Below are 17,820 nucleotides of genomic sequence, written 5' to 3'. Positions count from 1 at the left end.
AATACAGGAGTATTGTTCTCAGGGTCAGTGCAACATGTCCAATTCTGTTCACTATCACTCACATTAATCGATACAATACCATAGAGATTTGGGATTGTAGTGGGGATTGTTGTGATGGAACTTGCTGTTAGGGTGGATGGAGGCTATATCAAGTCTGATCAGTGTGTGAGTGTAAAACTGCATCACAGAGACGTGCAGTAAGGCATCCTTTGACTTGGGCCTCAGCATCATTGTATCCTCCACTATCAACATCCTGAAAGCTACCATGAACCACAAGCTGAACTGGACTCACCCAATAAATGCAGTGGCAACAAGAGCAGGTCCAAGGCTATGGATACTGCAGCAAGTAACTTACCTCCTGATTTCTCAAACCTGTCCAAAATCTCCAACATTTAAGTCATGTGTTAGTGCTGCTCCAACTGCACACGGCAAGCGAGATACTATCCATGAAAAAGCTGCTCGCGTTTAATTGGCACCACATTCACAAACATCCACTCTATCAAACATAAAATTAGACAGCACCTTCCAAACCCACAACTACTTCCATCTTGAAAGACAACAGCAGCAGGTTCACGGGAACAGCATGATCTGCAAGATCTTCTCCAAGCCACTCACCATCCTGACTTGGACATATATTGGCCATTCAGCCTGTGTCAATCCGTGAAAATGCTGCAATTCCCTTACTACCGGCAACGTGGGTCGACCTACAGCTCAGAGATTGCAATGGTTCAGGAAGGCAGTTCACTACCACCTTCTCACGCGCATTTTAGGAGGGCCAATCAATGCTCAGACCAGTCAGTGATGCCCACACCCGGCATTTTTTTTTCTTTGAAAAGTCTGCATCATTCTTGCCCAGTAACAAAGACTGTCCAAATTCTCTTAAAACATCCAGTTGTGAAACAAAGCATAGACTGGCTCATCATTTTGAAGAGCATCGATGTATTGCTTTGCAAAAAAGACCTTGAAATTCCTGTTGCCTGACACTTTAATACACCACCTCGTTCCCAGTCCAACATCTCTGTCTCTGTCTTGCTGTAGAGTTCCATTGAAGCTCAACACAAGCTAGAAGAACAACACCTCATCTTCCACTTGGGGACCCTGCAGCCCTCCAGACTTAATATCGAGATGAATATTTTTTGTGCCTAAACTCTACCCCTCACAAGGCCTTGTTACCACATACCCTGCCATTATCCACCACCGACTGTCAGCCACTATTAGTCCCCATTAACTACTATTCAACCTCCCAGCCTGATCGTCAACAGCTCTGACCAAATGTTCTTCTCTCTGTTAGGCTCTATCCTATCATTTATTCCAAACCCCATCACACTCTCCTTTTGCTTCTGTATATAAACTGACGTTTCCCCGGCCACCATCAGTTTTGCGTAAAGGTCACGGGATCCAGAATGTTAATTTTGTTTCTTTTTCCTTTGAAGATGCTGCCACACACAAAACCCCTCCAGGCCATTTGGTCCAACAAGTCCCCATCGCCCCTCTGAAGAGCAGACCCAGACCTATTCCCCTACCCTTTATATCTCGTGCTTAACCCACCTAACCGAAACATCCCTGGGCACCACGGGCAATTTAGCACAGCCAACCCGCCTAGTTTGCACACCTTTGGACTGTGGGAGGAAACCGGAGCATTCAAAATTTTAGTCTAACGTTTATTCTATATGAAAACAGGAAAGTAGTTTATATGAGCAGTTCAAAACATTAGCATATAGTTCACATTTATGCACCTAATTTGCAGCAAACTTCATAGAATCATCATACAATCCCTAGAGTGTGGAAACAGACAATTCAGACCAACTAAAAGCCCACACCGACCCTCTGAACAGCATCCCCACCAGACACATTGCACTGCCCTGTCCCTTTGTCACACACAACCCAGAGCAGCGCATGCGTGAGGCCCTCCCCCTGCGCTGCCATTGAGGGGCATTTACTCAGTGAGTGGACGAGGTTTGTTTGAAACAGACCGCAATGGAGAGACCAGCGCCCAGGGAAGCGAGGGAGCAGCAGGCTCCTTCCGGCAGCGCATCGAGATGTGAGTCTGGGACACAGAGTGGGGCTCCGAGACCGGCATTGATTCGGGCTCAGTTCAGGGAGAACCGGGGGCTGTTGGTAAGAGGCCGAGCGGGGCAGGAACTGGTCCCGGAACTTGGAGAGAGAGCGGCCTGGGGGCGGGGAGAGAGAGGCCTTTCTCGGGCTGTGTGTGGGCCTGCTGAGGGAGACACAGCGGCAAGAAGCTGCTGGGGGTCAGTCTTGTGGTATTTTTTATCCTCTTAGCACTGATGGAAATTCATCGATTAACTTCTGTTTCACGCTGTTTTTAGATACTGTGCCGTGAACAGTGGAAATATTGCCAGACTTTCTGTATAACAAGGTGTAGAACTGGATGAAGACAGCAGGCCAAGCTGCTTGTCCTGCTATGTTCGTCCAGCTCTACGCCTTGTTATCTCGGATTCTCCAGCATCCGCTGTTCCTATTATCTCACATTTTCAGGATTTTGCAGGAAGCGTGTATTCTCTCTTCCTCCAGGCAAATACTGGAAGGACCTGGATGTTATCATATTTCCTCGGTAGAAAGCCATGTGTGACTAGCTGCTTCTAACAATCAGCAGGTATGTAGCCCATTGACATTGACACCGGTTTTGAAGATGGATAGATTGAACGGTCATCTGGAACGGACACTCGGGAACAGCATTAAATCTGCACTGACTAAGGGCATTTTCAAACTTACAATCAAGACAAACAAATAGATCATGCTGTAACATAGTGGCAACAGCCATACCTCAGTTCAGTGCAGAAATGGGAAGAAACTGCTCACTGAGAGGACAAGAGTTACTAAAATGGATGAAACACGTTTATATGAAGCTTATCAGTAAATGAGAAGGACAGAATTAATTCTTTGTGGAATAATTCTAACCCTCTGACTCACACACACACACACACACACACACACACACACACACTCTCACTGTCCAAAGGTGCATGTTGCAATGTGGAACAACCAAACGTTCTGTACATGCTGCGAATCATAGAAAATGGTACATTCAAAGTGATCTCCCCAAACAACCTCAAGTTATAGAAGTCTGCAGCACAGAAAAAGGCCCTTTGGCCCTTTGGGTCTGCGCCAATGAAAAACAGCTAACAACACTAAACCCAATCAGTCAGCATTCTATTTCTACGAATGTATCGAGGCTGCAAGGAACTGCTGTCCCCACCCTTATCACAACATTATTCTCCATTTCTTCACGTTACAGGATTTAACATTGCTTTTAATTTTTCCTTCAGTCCAACAAGAAACATTGTACATCTCCTTTCATTTTGTTTTCAAATTTCTACAAAGGATTTGAAGTTACTCTCGACCTTCCCTAGTACACTCATGTTAGTTTCCATGTTCTTCTCTGTTGGATGCCAGTCACATGAGCAAAATTTGGAATAAACGTTCAGACCAGGGACTGACCAATCTAGAATAAACGCAGAATCAGAGACTGACAAAGGGAGAAATGCCTTCACTTTTAGGCCCTGACTCTGAGGGGATTAGATGAAGACTCATTCATGTTGAGCAGTAGAGATTAGAAAAATCAAACACACTCCTGCAACTTCTGAAAGTGATGTGTTCATTTTAAAAAGATACTCATGCACTGTGAAATACAATGACAAATAATGAGAAGCAGATTGACAGATAATACCAGAGACGGAATAAAGTACTGATGAAAACTCACTTCATCCATGCTGACATTCTGGTCAAGAGACTGAGAAAGAGTGGACATGTTTCTGCGAGAGTCAATGTATGAAAAAGCTGTTTTACAGTACATGAATCACACCTTATGAGGAGTATCAGATCATGTCATGACATGAGCTAGAAACACAAGGAGACATACAGAAACAGTCAGTGTGACTTGAATCAGTAACAGTCTTTAAAGATATATTGACGAGGAGCATGCAAGAAAATTCGCTCACAGCCAGTCATTGAATGACGAAAGGAAGATAATGAAATTTATCCTTACACAGATTTCCAGATATGGACAAATGTAAACTGATGCACAAACTCACCAATCACAACAGAGAGGAGATTTGGTGTTCGATGTTTATTTGTTACATTGTCTAGTTATGATTGACAAAGTCCACTGTGCACTCAAATTAAAAGAAAAAAACTGAGATTGAATGCAACGAAATTAAGCCTCACTGGTAAGGACAAATGTCAGTGCAAAATTAATCCCTCAATCATACAGGGTCAGTGAATATCTGCAGAGTTTATGCTGCATTCAGATACAAAACCACAAATGAACAGGAAAGGAGAATGAAATCCATATACAGCACCTGAGACTGTTGCAGACATCGCAAAGCTGGCACTCCAGCTATTCAAAGGCTGATAACTACAGAATTAATGTCAAGTTGGCACTACCAGATAGACACTAGGAGTGAGTGGAAGAAGCTCACATTCTCACCAAATACTGGAAACTAGTATGCGGAATAGAATGTCCCAGTGCAAGCACAATGGGCAGAATGGTCTACTTCTGCACTGCACCTCATCCTGATTCTGATCCTGGTGATGAAGGAAATGACATTGTGTTGTTTAGAGTATTAGTATAAATATATAACGTAGAAATAGACAGATAGTTGCAGAACATAACTCTCTTTATTGAAAGAGCACTAAAAATCTCCAACAGAAAATGAATCTAAATACCTCATTGATACTACAGAACCCAGAAAAAAGATCCCGTACTGACACACAGAACCAGCATGCGGGACGTGCGGTATAGAAAACCGACACTCAGCACGCAAACTAGAAAACGTGTTACTGATTCAGAATGGTTCTCAGAGGAAAGCAGCCCCACTTCTATGACCCCTCCTAGATCCTGCCAACTGACAGTAAATGCAGAAGTCACAAAATGCAGAAGAGATTAATAGCCTGTCTGGACACCTCAATAGCTATGTCAGAATGTATCTCTCAGTCAAAGAGAATATTACTGGTTGCCAGAGAATCAAGACACATTGATACACAACAGTAAAAACTGACAGGTACAGATTGATATCTATGAAGACTCGTTGACATTCCAGAAACAGACAAAAGAAAGCTGATGTTGAAACTCGCATTCACATGGCAGGAACTGATGGGTACAGATTTATCATGACATTCGTATTCAAACAGCAGGAAATGACAGGCAAGGACTGATCATTTTTCTTGCCCATTTACACAGCATAAACTGACTAGGAGAGAATGATAAATTTATTTCCACATTCAAAACCCAGAAACTGACAGGTACAGGTTGATAATTGATAACTAATAACTGACAGGGAGTGGTGGAGACATGTGCTCACACATTTATGTTGCAAATACTGACATGAAGAATATTATTATTAGATGCAAATTCACAGAGTAATAACTGACAGGTACACATTGAGCAAAGAACCTACCTCTGATGTCTCCCCGATATCTACCTCCTTTCACTTTAAAACCATGTCCCCTCGTCAAAGCTAACTCCACTCCTCTATCTCTACCTCTGTTCATTTTGTACACCTCTGTGCTGTACCATATCTGTAATTCTGATTTCGGTGAGAAACGAGCAGTTGTATTGGTAGGCTCATTCAGAAGGTCAGGAGGAATGGGATACAGGGGAACTTAGCTGCTTGGATACAGAATTGACTGGCCAACAGAAGACAGCGAGTGGTAGTAGAAGGAAAATATTCTGCCTGGAAGTCAGTGGTGAGTGGGGTTCCACAGGGCTCTGTCCTTGGGCCTCTACTGTTTGTAATTTTTATTAATGACTTGTTTGAGGGGATTGAAGGATGGGTCAGCAAGTTTGTAGACGACACAAAGGTCGGAGGTGTCGTTGACAGTATAGAGGGCTGCTGTAGGCTGCAGCGGGACATTGACAGGATGCAGAGATGGGCTGAGAGGTGGCAGATGGAATTCAACCTGGATAAATGCGAGGTGATGCATTTTGGAAGGTCGAATTTGAAAGCTGAGTACAGGATTAAGGATAGGATTCTTGGCAGTATGGAGGAACAGAGGGATCTTGGTGTGCAGATACATAGATCCCTTAAAATGGCCACCCAAGTGGACAGGGTTGTTAAGAAAGCATATGGTGTTTTGGCTTTCATTAACAGGGGAATTGAGTTTCAGAGTCGTGAGATCTTGTTGCAGCTCTATAAAACTTTGGTTAGACCACACTTGGAATACTGCATCCAGTTCTGGTCGCCGTATTATAGGAAAGATGTGGATGCTTTGGAGAGGGTTCAGAGGAGGTTTACCAGGATGCTGCCTGGACTGGAGGGCTTATCTTATGAAGAGAGGTTGACTGAGCTCGGTCTCTTTTCATTGGAGAAAAGGAGGAGGAGAGGGGACCTAATTGAGGTATACAAGATAATGAGAGGCATAGATAGAGTTGACAACCAGAGACTATTTCCCAGGGCAGAAATGGCTAGCATGAGGGGTCATAGTTTTAAGCTGGTTGGTGGAAAGTATAGAGGGGATGTCAGAGGTGGGTTCTTTACACAGAGAGTTGTGAGAGCATGGAATGCGTTGCCAGCAGCAGTTGCGGAAGCAAGGTCATTGGGGTCATTTAAGAGACTGCTGGACATGCATATGGTCACAGAAATTTGAGTGTGCATACATGGGGATCAATGGTCGGCACAACATTGTGGGCTGAAGGGCCTGTTCTGTGCTGTACTGTTCTATGTTCTATATGAGTGATGCCACAGATCTCACATTCTCTAACCATATCAGAAATGTGTGACCATTCATCAGAATGGTTCTCAGAATAAAGCAGTTCCCCTCCTATTATCACCCCATGTCCTCAACGTCTCCATCCCCTCACCTACCACATGGACTGACACTTAACTCATAAATCACGCAATGCAGAAGAGATTAAGACGCAGCCTCAACATCCTAACAATAACTATCACAGAGTGAATCATGCACTCACAGAGAATAATACTGGCTTTCAGAGAACTAAGCCATTTTGATAAACGAGGAGAAACTGACATGTACAGATCAATAACTAAACCCATTTGTTCATATTGAAGAAGCACACAAACCGATGATGATGACACATTTACCACAATGTAAATATGTGACTATCGTTATCAGTGTCTTTTGGTTTCTGCTAATTTCAGTCAGGCATTCACACTGCAGTAACTATCAGGGAGAGATTAAAAACTACATTCTTACTGGCAAAGCTGAAACTGGCAGTGATAATGATAACTGCATTCCCAGTTTCACAGAGCATAAAGTGATAAGTACAGTCTGATAACTAGACTCTCCTATTCACAGAGCAGAATCTCACAGACATATATTGGTAACAGCACTCACATTCACCAAGCAGGAACTGAGAGGTATATTTTGATAAGAACATTTACAAATTGCAAGACAGAAACAGAGAGGCATACATTGGTAACTGTACTCATGCTAACGCAGCAGAAACTGACAGATACAGGGTAATATTGTCTCTGTTAATTCACAGTGCAGAAACTAACAAGAACAGACTGGTAAATATACTCACCCATTGACTTTGGTGAAACTGGCAGGTATATATTGATAACTGTATTGATTATATATAAATGATTTGGAGTTGGGTGTTGAGGATAAAATCTCTAAATGTGCAGTTGATACTAAGCCAGGGAGAAGAGTGAATTGTGAGGATGACACTGAGTGACTTCACAGGTACATTGACAAGTTGGCCAAATGGGCAGAGACCTGGCAGATAAATTTCAATGCAGAAAAAATATGAGCTTGAGCATTTTGCTAATAAAAACACAGAGACACAATACAAGCTTAAGGGTACAGCTTTGAGGGGAGTATTGAGCAGAGAGATCTTGGGGTTCATGTGCATTATTCTCTGAAGGCGGCCAGGCAAGTTGAAACAGTTGTGAAGCAGTTTCAAAGGATCCTTGAGTTTAAAAATAGAGACATTGAGTCTCAAAACAAGGAAGTAATGCTACATCTCTACAAGTCATTGCTAAGACCACATTGCTCAGACTGTGTTTGTTCTCAGTTCTGGGCACCTTACTTAAGGAAGAAGTCTCTGGGGAGGGTCCAAAGGAGATTACGAGAATGACAGCAGGAATGAAAGATTTTACTTACATGGAAAGACTAATGAAATCAGGCTTATTCCCCTTGGAGCAGAGAAGATTAAAAGGAAACTTTATGGACGTGTTCACAATTATGAAGAATTTTGAGAGAGTGAAGTTCAATACTTTGTTTCCACTATGTCAGTAACCAAGGGTCACAATTTCAAGATTGTCACCAAGACAGCTAGGAGTGAGATGAGGAGAAAAATCTTTACTCGGAACGTTGTTCGGATTTGGAATGTGCTGCCTGGGAGAGTGGTGGAGGTGGATTCCATATGAGGTATGAAAAGAGAGCTGGATATATGTTTGAAAATGATGAACTTTGACGCTAATTTAGATAGATCTGGAGAACAATTCTGCCGAGAATTATTTACAGCTCACCACAATTAAAAAAATAAATGCAGAGTCGATTCAATTCATTGGCTAATCTGTTCTGACCCACTGACCAGGAGATCAAATGGATACTCAAGCTGGGAATGGACAGCACAAAATCTCAAATCCCTGCCATCAAGGGTCCGCTGGGTGAAGACATTTGTCCCCATCTCAGTCCTTCCCTGTTTCTTTTAGCCTGTGACTGCCTGATTCTGGACTCACGCACCCTCGCCTGAAACTCTGGCCATCAGCAACATCTGTGTTTACCACTGTTTAGTCCTGTTAAAATTTTATAGATTTCTGTGAGATGACCCCACATTCTTCCAAACCCCAGTGAATATAATGCTAATCGATCCAGCCTCTCCTTATCCATCAGTCCTGCCATCCCAGGAATCAGTCTGGGAAACCTCGGCTGCATTCCCTCCATAGCCACGGCATCTTTCCTCAGAGATGGAGACCCCAAACTGCACACACAATACTGCAGGACGTGGTCTCTCCCTGTACAATTGCAGCAAGACAGCCCTGCTCCTGGACTCGAACCCTGTCGCTATGAAGGCCACCGTCCTGTTGCCTTCTTCACCGTCTGCTGCTGCTGCAATGCTCACTGTCAGTGACTGGTGTACGAGGTACTCCCAGGTCTAATTGCGCCCCCGCATCCCTATCTGTCACCTTTCGGATAACAATTTGTTTTCCTGATTATGCTCCCAAAGCAGATAACCTCTCGCTGATCCACATTAAACTGGATGAACCATTTCTGTGTCAAGTCTACAAGCTGGATATTCAGAGGAGGTGGGTGGTGAGCGCACAGGCACAGAGGGGGCAGACAGTGAGCGTGGGGGACAGAGGGGTTGGGTGGTGAGAATAACACTTTATCTGGAAGACAGTGAGAGTGTACAGGATGAACTGTGAACATCTGGGGTTATTACACAGACCAATTCCTCTGAGAAACGCACACCATTGGAACAAGCCTAAAACTGACGATGATGAATGTTATTTCTCTGTACTCTGAACAGGGCATGGCCAGCTCTGCCAAGGTGGCAATGGATGCCAATCTCAGAATGTCCTCCGACAGATTGCCTTCATGCTGAGCAAGTGGATGAGATGTCCGCAAAGTGATAAGAGTAAAGTGCGGAGCGGACCAGGTAAGAACGGCAGATTTCGCTCCCAAAAGGACCATCAGAGACAGAAATGGAAAGAGGCCATTCAGCCCCTCGAGCCTGCATTCTGTTGGACTGTGGCTGATCCACCATTCCTCGTGTCCACTTTCTTGCCCTTTCCTTTGATTCCCTGGCTGATCAAGAATCTATCAATCCCAGCCTTACATCTGCCTCCCCCCAATGCAACAAATACACATGTTCGCTGTGCCAAGAAGTTCCAAAGATTCCCATCTCCCTTAGAGAAGAAATGCCTTCTCATGTTAGTCTTCACAAGTGAACCAGATGGTTCTTTGTTCCTGACAATGTTCATCATTAAAATCTCAACTCCAGATCTGCTTTGTTTAAAGTTGAATTCAAAATCCATTACCTGCCACAGCAAGGTTCAAATTCAAGTCCTCAGAGTACCCCTTGGACATCTGACAAAATCATCTGACAAAATTACCTCCCCATTAGTTTAGAAATTGAAAGTGAATCTCATCAAATTGCAGTGCTCAGATCAGAATAAATTGACCCACACCGTTGAGCTAAACATTGACAGTAGTGGATTCCGCACAGTGTAGAAGTAGGCCATTGGCCCATCAAGTCTCTACTAAACTACAAGGAACATCCCACCCAGACCTGCGCTGCTACCCTGTCCGTGTAACCATGCATTTCCCATGATTAATCTCCCTAATCTACACACCCCTGGACACTATGAGCAATTTAGCATGACCAATCCACCGAACCTGCACACGTTTAGACCAATGGGAGAAGCCTGGAGCACCTGGCGGAAACACACAGACAATATGAGGCAGCAGTGCTAAGCACTGAGCCACCAATGTTTTTGCCATGTAGGGCTTGATTGTCTGGTCGTGCTGAAAGCGCGGGGTTCAGTTCCTGCACTGGTTGAGATTGCTGTGAATGATCGTTCCCCTTTGCCTTAGATGTGGTGACCCACAGGTTAAACAGTAAAACAGTTGTTGTTGCTGTCTCTCTCTCTCTCTCTCTCTCTCTCTCTCTCTCTCTTTCTCTGCAATGAGACAACAGTGACTCGACATTAACCACCTGCTAAAACATAACTTTGCTGATTAAAAATTATCTGCCAGCTTTTTCACTGCAAAATAACTTGAGTGCTTCCCGCCTGATGCAATATCACAGTGACCTGTAAATAAAGGACACTTTAATGACAGAATGTATCTAAAAGCACTGGGAGAGGGTGTAGAGGCAGACTTACCAGAATGTTGCCTTAGACGCTGGAGAGTGTCAGTGATGGAGAGAGATTGGAGAGATCAGGGTTGTTATCCTTCGAGCAGAGGAGATTGAGAGGCTGGACATGAAAGGGATGTATCAAATGATGAGGGACCATAGATTGTGTAAGCAGGAAGAAACTTTTCCTCCTTGATGGAGGGACCAATGAGGGAAAACACTTCCATCCAGAGGCTAATAGAATGTGAGGCTGGATGAACACAGCAGGCCCAGCAGCATCTCAGGAGCACTCAAGCTGACGTTTCGGGCCTAGACCCTTCATCAGAGAGGGAGATGGGGTGAGGGTTCTGGAATAAATAGGGAGAGAGGGGGAGGCGAACCGAAGATGGAGAGAAAAGAAGATAGGTGGAGAGGAGAGTATAGGTGGGGAGGTAGGGAGGGGATAGGTCAGTCCAGGGAAGACGGACAGGTCAAGGAGGTGGGATGAGGTTAGTAGGTAGGAGATGGAGGTGCGGCTTGGGGTGGGAGGAAGGGATGGGTGAGAGCAAGAACAGGTTAGGGAGGCAGAAACAAGTTGGACTGGTTTTGGGATGCAGTGGGTGAAGGGGAAGAGCTGGGCTGGTTGTGTGGTGCAGTGGGGGGAGGGGACGAACTGGGCTGGTTTGGGGATGCGGTGGGGGAAGGGGAGATTTTGAAGCTGGTGAAGTCCACATTGATACCATTGGGCTGCAGGGTTCCCAAGCGGAATATGAGTTGCTGTTCCTGCAACCTTCGGGTGGCATCATTGTGGCACTGCAGGAGGCCCATGATGGACATGTCATCTAAAGAATGGGAGGGGAAGTGGAAATGGTTTGCGACTGGGAGGTGCAGTTGTTTATTGCGAACCGAGCAGAGGTGTTCTCCAAAGTGGACCCCAAGCCTCCGCTTGGTTTCCCCAATGTAGAGGAAGCCACACCGGGTACCGGTGGATGCAGTATACCACATTAACAGATGTGCAGGTGAACCTCTGCTTAATGTGGAAAGTCATCTTGGGGCCTGGGATAGGGGTGAGGGAGGAGGTGTGGGGGCAAGTGTAGCATTTCCTGCGGTTGCAGGGGAAGGTGCCGGGTGTGGTGGGGTTGGAGGGCAGTGTGGAGCGAACAAGGGAGTCACGGAGAGAGTGGTCTCTCCGGAAAGCAGACAGGGGTGGGGATGGAAAAACGTCTTGGGTGGTGGGGTCGGATTGTAGAAGGCGGAAGTGTCGGAGGATGATGCGTTGTATCCGGAGGTTGGTGGGGTGGTGTGTGAGAATGAGGGGGATCCTCTTTGGGCGGTTGTGCCGGCGGCGGGGTGTGAGGGATGTGCTGCGCGAAATGCAGGATACGCGGTCAAGGGCGTTCTTGAACACTGTGGGGGGAAAGTTGCAGTCCTTGAATATCTTGGACATCTGGGATGTGCGGGAGTGGAATGCCTCATCGTGGGAGCAGATGCAGCGGAGGCGGAGGAATTGGGAATAGGGGATGGAATTGTTGCATTGTTGCAGGAGGGTGGGTGGGAGGAGTTGTATTCTAGGCAGCTGTGGGAGTCGGTGGGCTTGAAATGGACATCAGTTACAAACTGGTTGCCTGAGATGGAGACTGAGAGATCCAGGAAGGTGAGGGATGTGCTGGAGATGGCCCAGGTGAACTGAAGGTTGGGGTGGAAGGTGTTGGTGAAGTGGATGAACTGTTCGAGCTCCTCTGGGGAGCAAGAGGCGGCGCCGATACAGTCATCAATGTAACGGAGGAAGAGGTGGGGTTTGGGGCCTGTGCAGGTGCGGAAGAGGGACTGTTCCACGTAACCTACAAAGAGGCAGGCATAGCTGGGTCCCATGCGGGTGCCCATGGCCACCCCCTTAGTCTGTAGGAAGTGGGAGGAATCAAAAGAGAAGTTGTTGAGGGTGAGGACGAATTCAGCTAGGCGGATGAGGGTGTCGGTGGAGGGGGACTGGTCGGGCCTGCGGGACAGGAAGAAGCGGAGGGCCTTAAGGCCATCTGCATGCGGAATGCAACACAACCCTCACACCCCGCCCCCGCCACAACCGCCCAAAGAGGATCCCCCTCATTCTCACACACCACCCCACCAACCTCCGGATACAACGCATCATCCTCCGACACTTCTGCCATCTACAATCCGACCCCACCACCCAAGACATTTTTCCATCCCCACCCCTGTCTGCTTTCCGGAGAGACCACTCTCTCCGTGACTCCCTTGTTCGCTCCACACTGCCCTCCAACCCCACCACACCCGGCACCTTCCCCTGCAACCGCAGAAAATGCTACACTTGCCCCCACACCTCATCCCTCACCCCTATCCCAGGCCCCAAGATGACTTTCCACATTAAGCAGAGGTTCACCTGCTCATCTGCCAATGTGGTATACTGCATCCACCGGTACCCGGTGTGGCTTCCTGTACATTGGGGAAACCAAGCGGAGGCTTGGGGACCGCTTTGGAGAACACCTCCGCTCGGTTCGCAATAAACAACTGCACCTCCCAGTTGCGAACCATTTCCACTACCCCTCCCATTTCTCAGACGACATGTCCATCATGGGCCTCCTGCAGTGCCACAGTGATGCCACCCGAAGGTTGCAGAAACAGCAACTCATATTCCCCTTGGGAACCCTGCAGCCCAATGGTATCAATGTGGACTTTACCAGCTTCAAAATCTCCCCTTCCCCCACCGCATCCCCAAACCAGCCCAGTTTGTCCCCTCCCTCCACTGCACCACACAACCAGCCCAGCTCTTCCCCTCCACCCACTGCATCCCAAAACCAGTTCAACCTGTCTCTGCCTCCCTAACCTGTTCTTCCTCTCACCCATCCCTTCCTCCCACCCCAAGCCGCACCTCCATCTCCTACCTACTAACCTCATCCCACCTCCTTGACCTGAACGTCTTCCCTGGACTGACCTATCCCCTCCCTACCTCCCCACCTATACTCTCCTCTCCACCTACCTTCTTTTCTCTCCATCTTTGGTCCGCCTCCCCATCTCTCCCTATTTATTCCAGAACCCTCACCCCATCCCCCTCTCTGATGAAGGGTCTAGGCCCAAAACGTCAGCTTGTGTGCTCCTGAGATGGTGCTGGGCCTCCTGTGTTCATCCAGCCTTACATTTTATTATCTTGGATTCTCCAGCATCTGCATTTCCCATTATCACTCACACATTCATCCAGAGGCTGGTGGGGCCCCTGCAACTCGCTACTTGTGAAGATGGGAGAGGCAGAAACCCTCATCACATTGAAGAAGGATTTTGATGTGCACTTGGGATGCGTTGGCAATGGGCCGGGTGCTGTGGAAATGGAATTAGAGAATAATGAAGTGGTTGTTTTTGACTGGTACAGACTCAGTGGGCTATTTTTCTTTTTGTGCTGTAGACCTCTTCAACACTGTGACTAGCTCACTTTGAGATATTTGTTCTACATTCAAGATACTATCTAGATATAAGGTGATTTTTTCCATTTCATTTTTGAGGTAAGGGGATGGTCTTATGAAGAGAGATTGAGCAGTTTCAGTTTATAATCTATGGAGTTTAGAAGAATGAGAGGGGATCTAATTGAGGGATATAAGATGGGAAGGAGAAGGAAAGAGAATGTTTGCTCATGTGGGTCAATCTGGAACAACAGGTCAACATTTCAGGAGAAGGTGGTGGGACAGATTGAAAACAGAGATAAGGAGGAATGGCTGCTCTCCAAGGGAGAGAGGGATGTGAATCTGGGGGATTTGCTGTGCTGTGTGTACACACTGCTGTTCCCTTGTGTGTGAATGATGTTGGCAACTGAACAAATTGGAGGAAGAGACAGATATATTTTTAATCAATGATGGGTGAAAGGGAGTGGGGGCAGGAAACTGGATCTGAGGCCAAGATGGGGTCAGCCGTGCCATATTGAATGGGGCCGCCGACTCCCAAGAGGCTGAATGGTCTCCTCCTGCTAGCCCTTAATTTGTATTGGTCATTCAGTTACCTGAGCGCATTTTAGCATGGGTGCTACACAGTATGTGGACAGAACACTCTTATTCTGAGGTTCAAAAGTGTGTGACCCATCCAGGTCACTCAGTAAGAGTGAATCTATGAACCATATAATAGCAGAGCAGCATTAGGCCATTTGGCCCATCGAGATTGCTTCGTCATCAAATTATGGCTGATATGTATCGAAACCATACTCTCTTACCTTCTTCCCCTGGTAGTTGATCCCTTTACGAATCCCTTTTCCACAACCCTCTGTGACAATGAGTTCCACAGATTCATCACCCTCTGGCTGAGGAAATTCCTGCTCATCTCAGTTCGAAAAGGTCATCCCTTCACTCTGAGGCTGTGCCGCTCATGTCCTCATCTCCATTCTGGCCTCTCAATATTCCCTAAGTTTCAATCAGATTATCCTCATCCTTTGAATCTCCATTGAGTACAGACACACAGTTCTCAACCACTCCTCATCAGACAAGTCCTTCATCTCTGGGATCTTGTAAATCTCCTCTGGATCCCCGTCTGGGGCCAGCAATCCTTCCTGAGATACAGGGCCCAAGGCTGCACACGGTATTCCAAGTACGGTCTGACCAAAGCCTTATACAACCTCAGCACTACGTCTCTGCTGTTGTATTCTAGCCGTCTTGAAATGAATGCTAGTGTTATGTTAACTGCCAAATGAACTTGCATGTTAAATTCAAGAGAGCCCTGAACTGGGACTCCATGTCTCTTTGTGCTTTAGATTTCCGAAACCTTCCCCATTTGGAAAACAGTCAATGCCTCCATTCCTACCCAAGCGCATAACCCCACACTTTCCCCCATTGTATTCCATTGCAATTTCTTTGCCCACTCTCCGAGCCTGCCCATGCCCTTCTGCAGCCTCTCTGCTTCCTCACCATTACCTGTCCCTCCACCGAACTTCCTGTCATCAAAGAAACAGCAAATGACAAAGCTCCCTATGAGAACAATGCTGGACGCAGAGCGAATGGCCCCAGTGACTAAGGCCAGAAGGGGCCACTCTCAGATATTACGCTGTTGTATTGGGGTAGTAAACAGTGTCCAAACTTTAGGTGTCACCTCAAAACAAGATGAACAATATCGCAGTTAGCCATCAGTGTCTGTTTCCCTCTTCCAATTCCCGTTACCCTGTTGTCAATTTAGTTGGCATTGATGGAATTTGACAATGATTTTGGTGAATTGCAAACACTATCGTGATAAGTAAATTCAAATCACGTAAAAAAATTTGAGTAGCTTGGGCAGGTCTTTGTTCCAGGCTTTAAGCAAGAGGAAAGCAGTGATATTAAAAGTGGCTGGGTTTTCTGAGGGTCGAGATGAACCAGAGAAAATCTCCACTTTCACGGAGCCAGAAATGTCATAAAAATATATATAATGTATCCTTTACCAGTGATTCTTGGCTTTGGGATAGTGATGGCCGAGTACACCAAACCACCATCCAGCTTGCTATCATCTATAATCAGAAACAATAAGCAAAGGGAATTGAAGGGTTAGAGAACAGAATTTTAAAATGACAGCAAAGACCGCCTCCAGATTAAAGACGGAGAGATAATTAAGGTCAGAGAGCCAACCCGGCAGGAATATAAACCGAAGCTGTTGGCAATGTACAGACATTTCTCACAGCAGGTCACAGAGCAGGTGACTCAACAACGCTGAGTCTCATAAATTGACAACGGAAATAACAAGATGTCCAATGAATTCCAGGGATATTTTGCGTCAACATTTGGTACAAAGTGTGCACCAACCATCCCAGAACAAGCTAACAATAGGGAAATGGAAGGTACAGGCCTGGGAAGTTAAAGTATTTTATTCAATCATCTGGCATGGGCATTTCCCACATTTATCACCCAGCCCGTCCACAATGGCCCCCTTGAGAAGGTGGTGGTGAGTTGCCTTATTGAACCTCTGCAGCCCACCTGCTGTTGGTAGCCTCTCAATGCCCTTCAGGAGGGAATTCCAGAATTTTGACCGAGTAACACTGAAGCAGTGGCTGATCTATTCCCAAATCAAGATGGTGAGTGGCTCAGAGGGGAACTTGCAGGGGCCAATGGTCCCCATATATCTGCTGCCCCTGTAGATGGATATAGTTATGGGTCTGGAAAGTGCTGTCTGCAGGGTCTTTGGTGAATTTCTGCAGTGCATCTTGTTGGAGGTACACACTGCTGCTACTGAGTGTCAGTGGTGGAGGGAGTGGTGGCTTGTGGATGTGGTGCCAATAAGCAGGGGCTGGCTCCTTTGTCCTTGGATGGTGTCAAGCTTCTCAAGTATTGTTGGAGCTGCACCCATCCAGGCAATTGGGGAGTATTCCTTCACACTCCTCACTTGTGACTGAGATACTTGGAATGGCTCAATCAGGGCAGCTTCTAACCATATCACCTCCAAAGGTATGAAATCGTGAAATATCAAGATCTAGAGCTGGATGAACACAGCAGGCCAAGCAGCATCAGAGGAGCAGAAAAGCTGACATTTCAAGCTGCGACACCTCTTCAGACCCTTTTTTTTCTGAAGAAGAGTTGAGGCCCGAAACATCAGCTTTCCTGCTCCTCTGATGCTGCTTGGCCTGCTGTGTTCATTCAGCTCCTACACCTTTATCTCAGATTCTCCAGCATCTGCGGTACCTTCTATTTCATAAAATATCAATACTGTGTTACCTTCCTTCGGGGGACACCAGCGTCTCCCCTACAATTTACAAGTTGAGCCATATCCATCTCAAGCAACCTCCCTCAGACAAATGGAAAGCCTTTGTTTTTACACAGTTTAATAATATTTCTCTGGCTTTGCTCCATTGCTCTCGAATATTGAGGTTTGTGAACAAAACAAATGTTTACCATCATGTTGTCCCTGTGTTCTTTACTGAACAGTACTCTGCTCTAGCACAGCTCATCACTAAAGGGTCAATAGAAGAGACAGAGAGCTGTTATCAACAGCAAACAGTCAGTCAAGTGGCAAATAATATCTGTCCTTGATGAGTTTCCCCAAACATTTCTGTGATTCTTTTTAAATCTGATATTCATTGACTGAAGAAAGCTAATGGAATG

Source organism: Stegostoma tigrinum, chromosome 44, assembly GCF_030684315.1.
Source record: "Stegostoma tigrinum isolate sSteTig4 chromosome 44, sSteTig4.hap1, whole genome shotgun sequence".
NCBI classification, from domain to species: Eukaryota; Metazoa; Chordata; class Chondrichthyes; order Orectolobiformes; family Stegostomatidae; genus Stegostoma; species Stegostoma tigrinum.
This window is presented reverse-complemented; position numbering follows the sequence as displayed.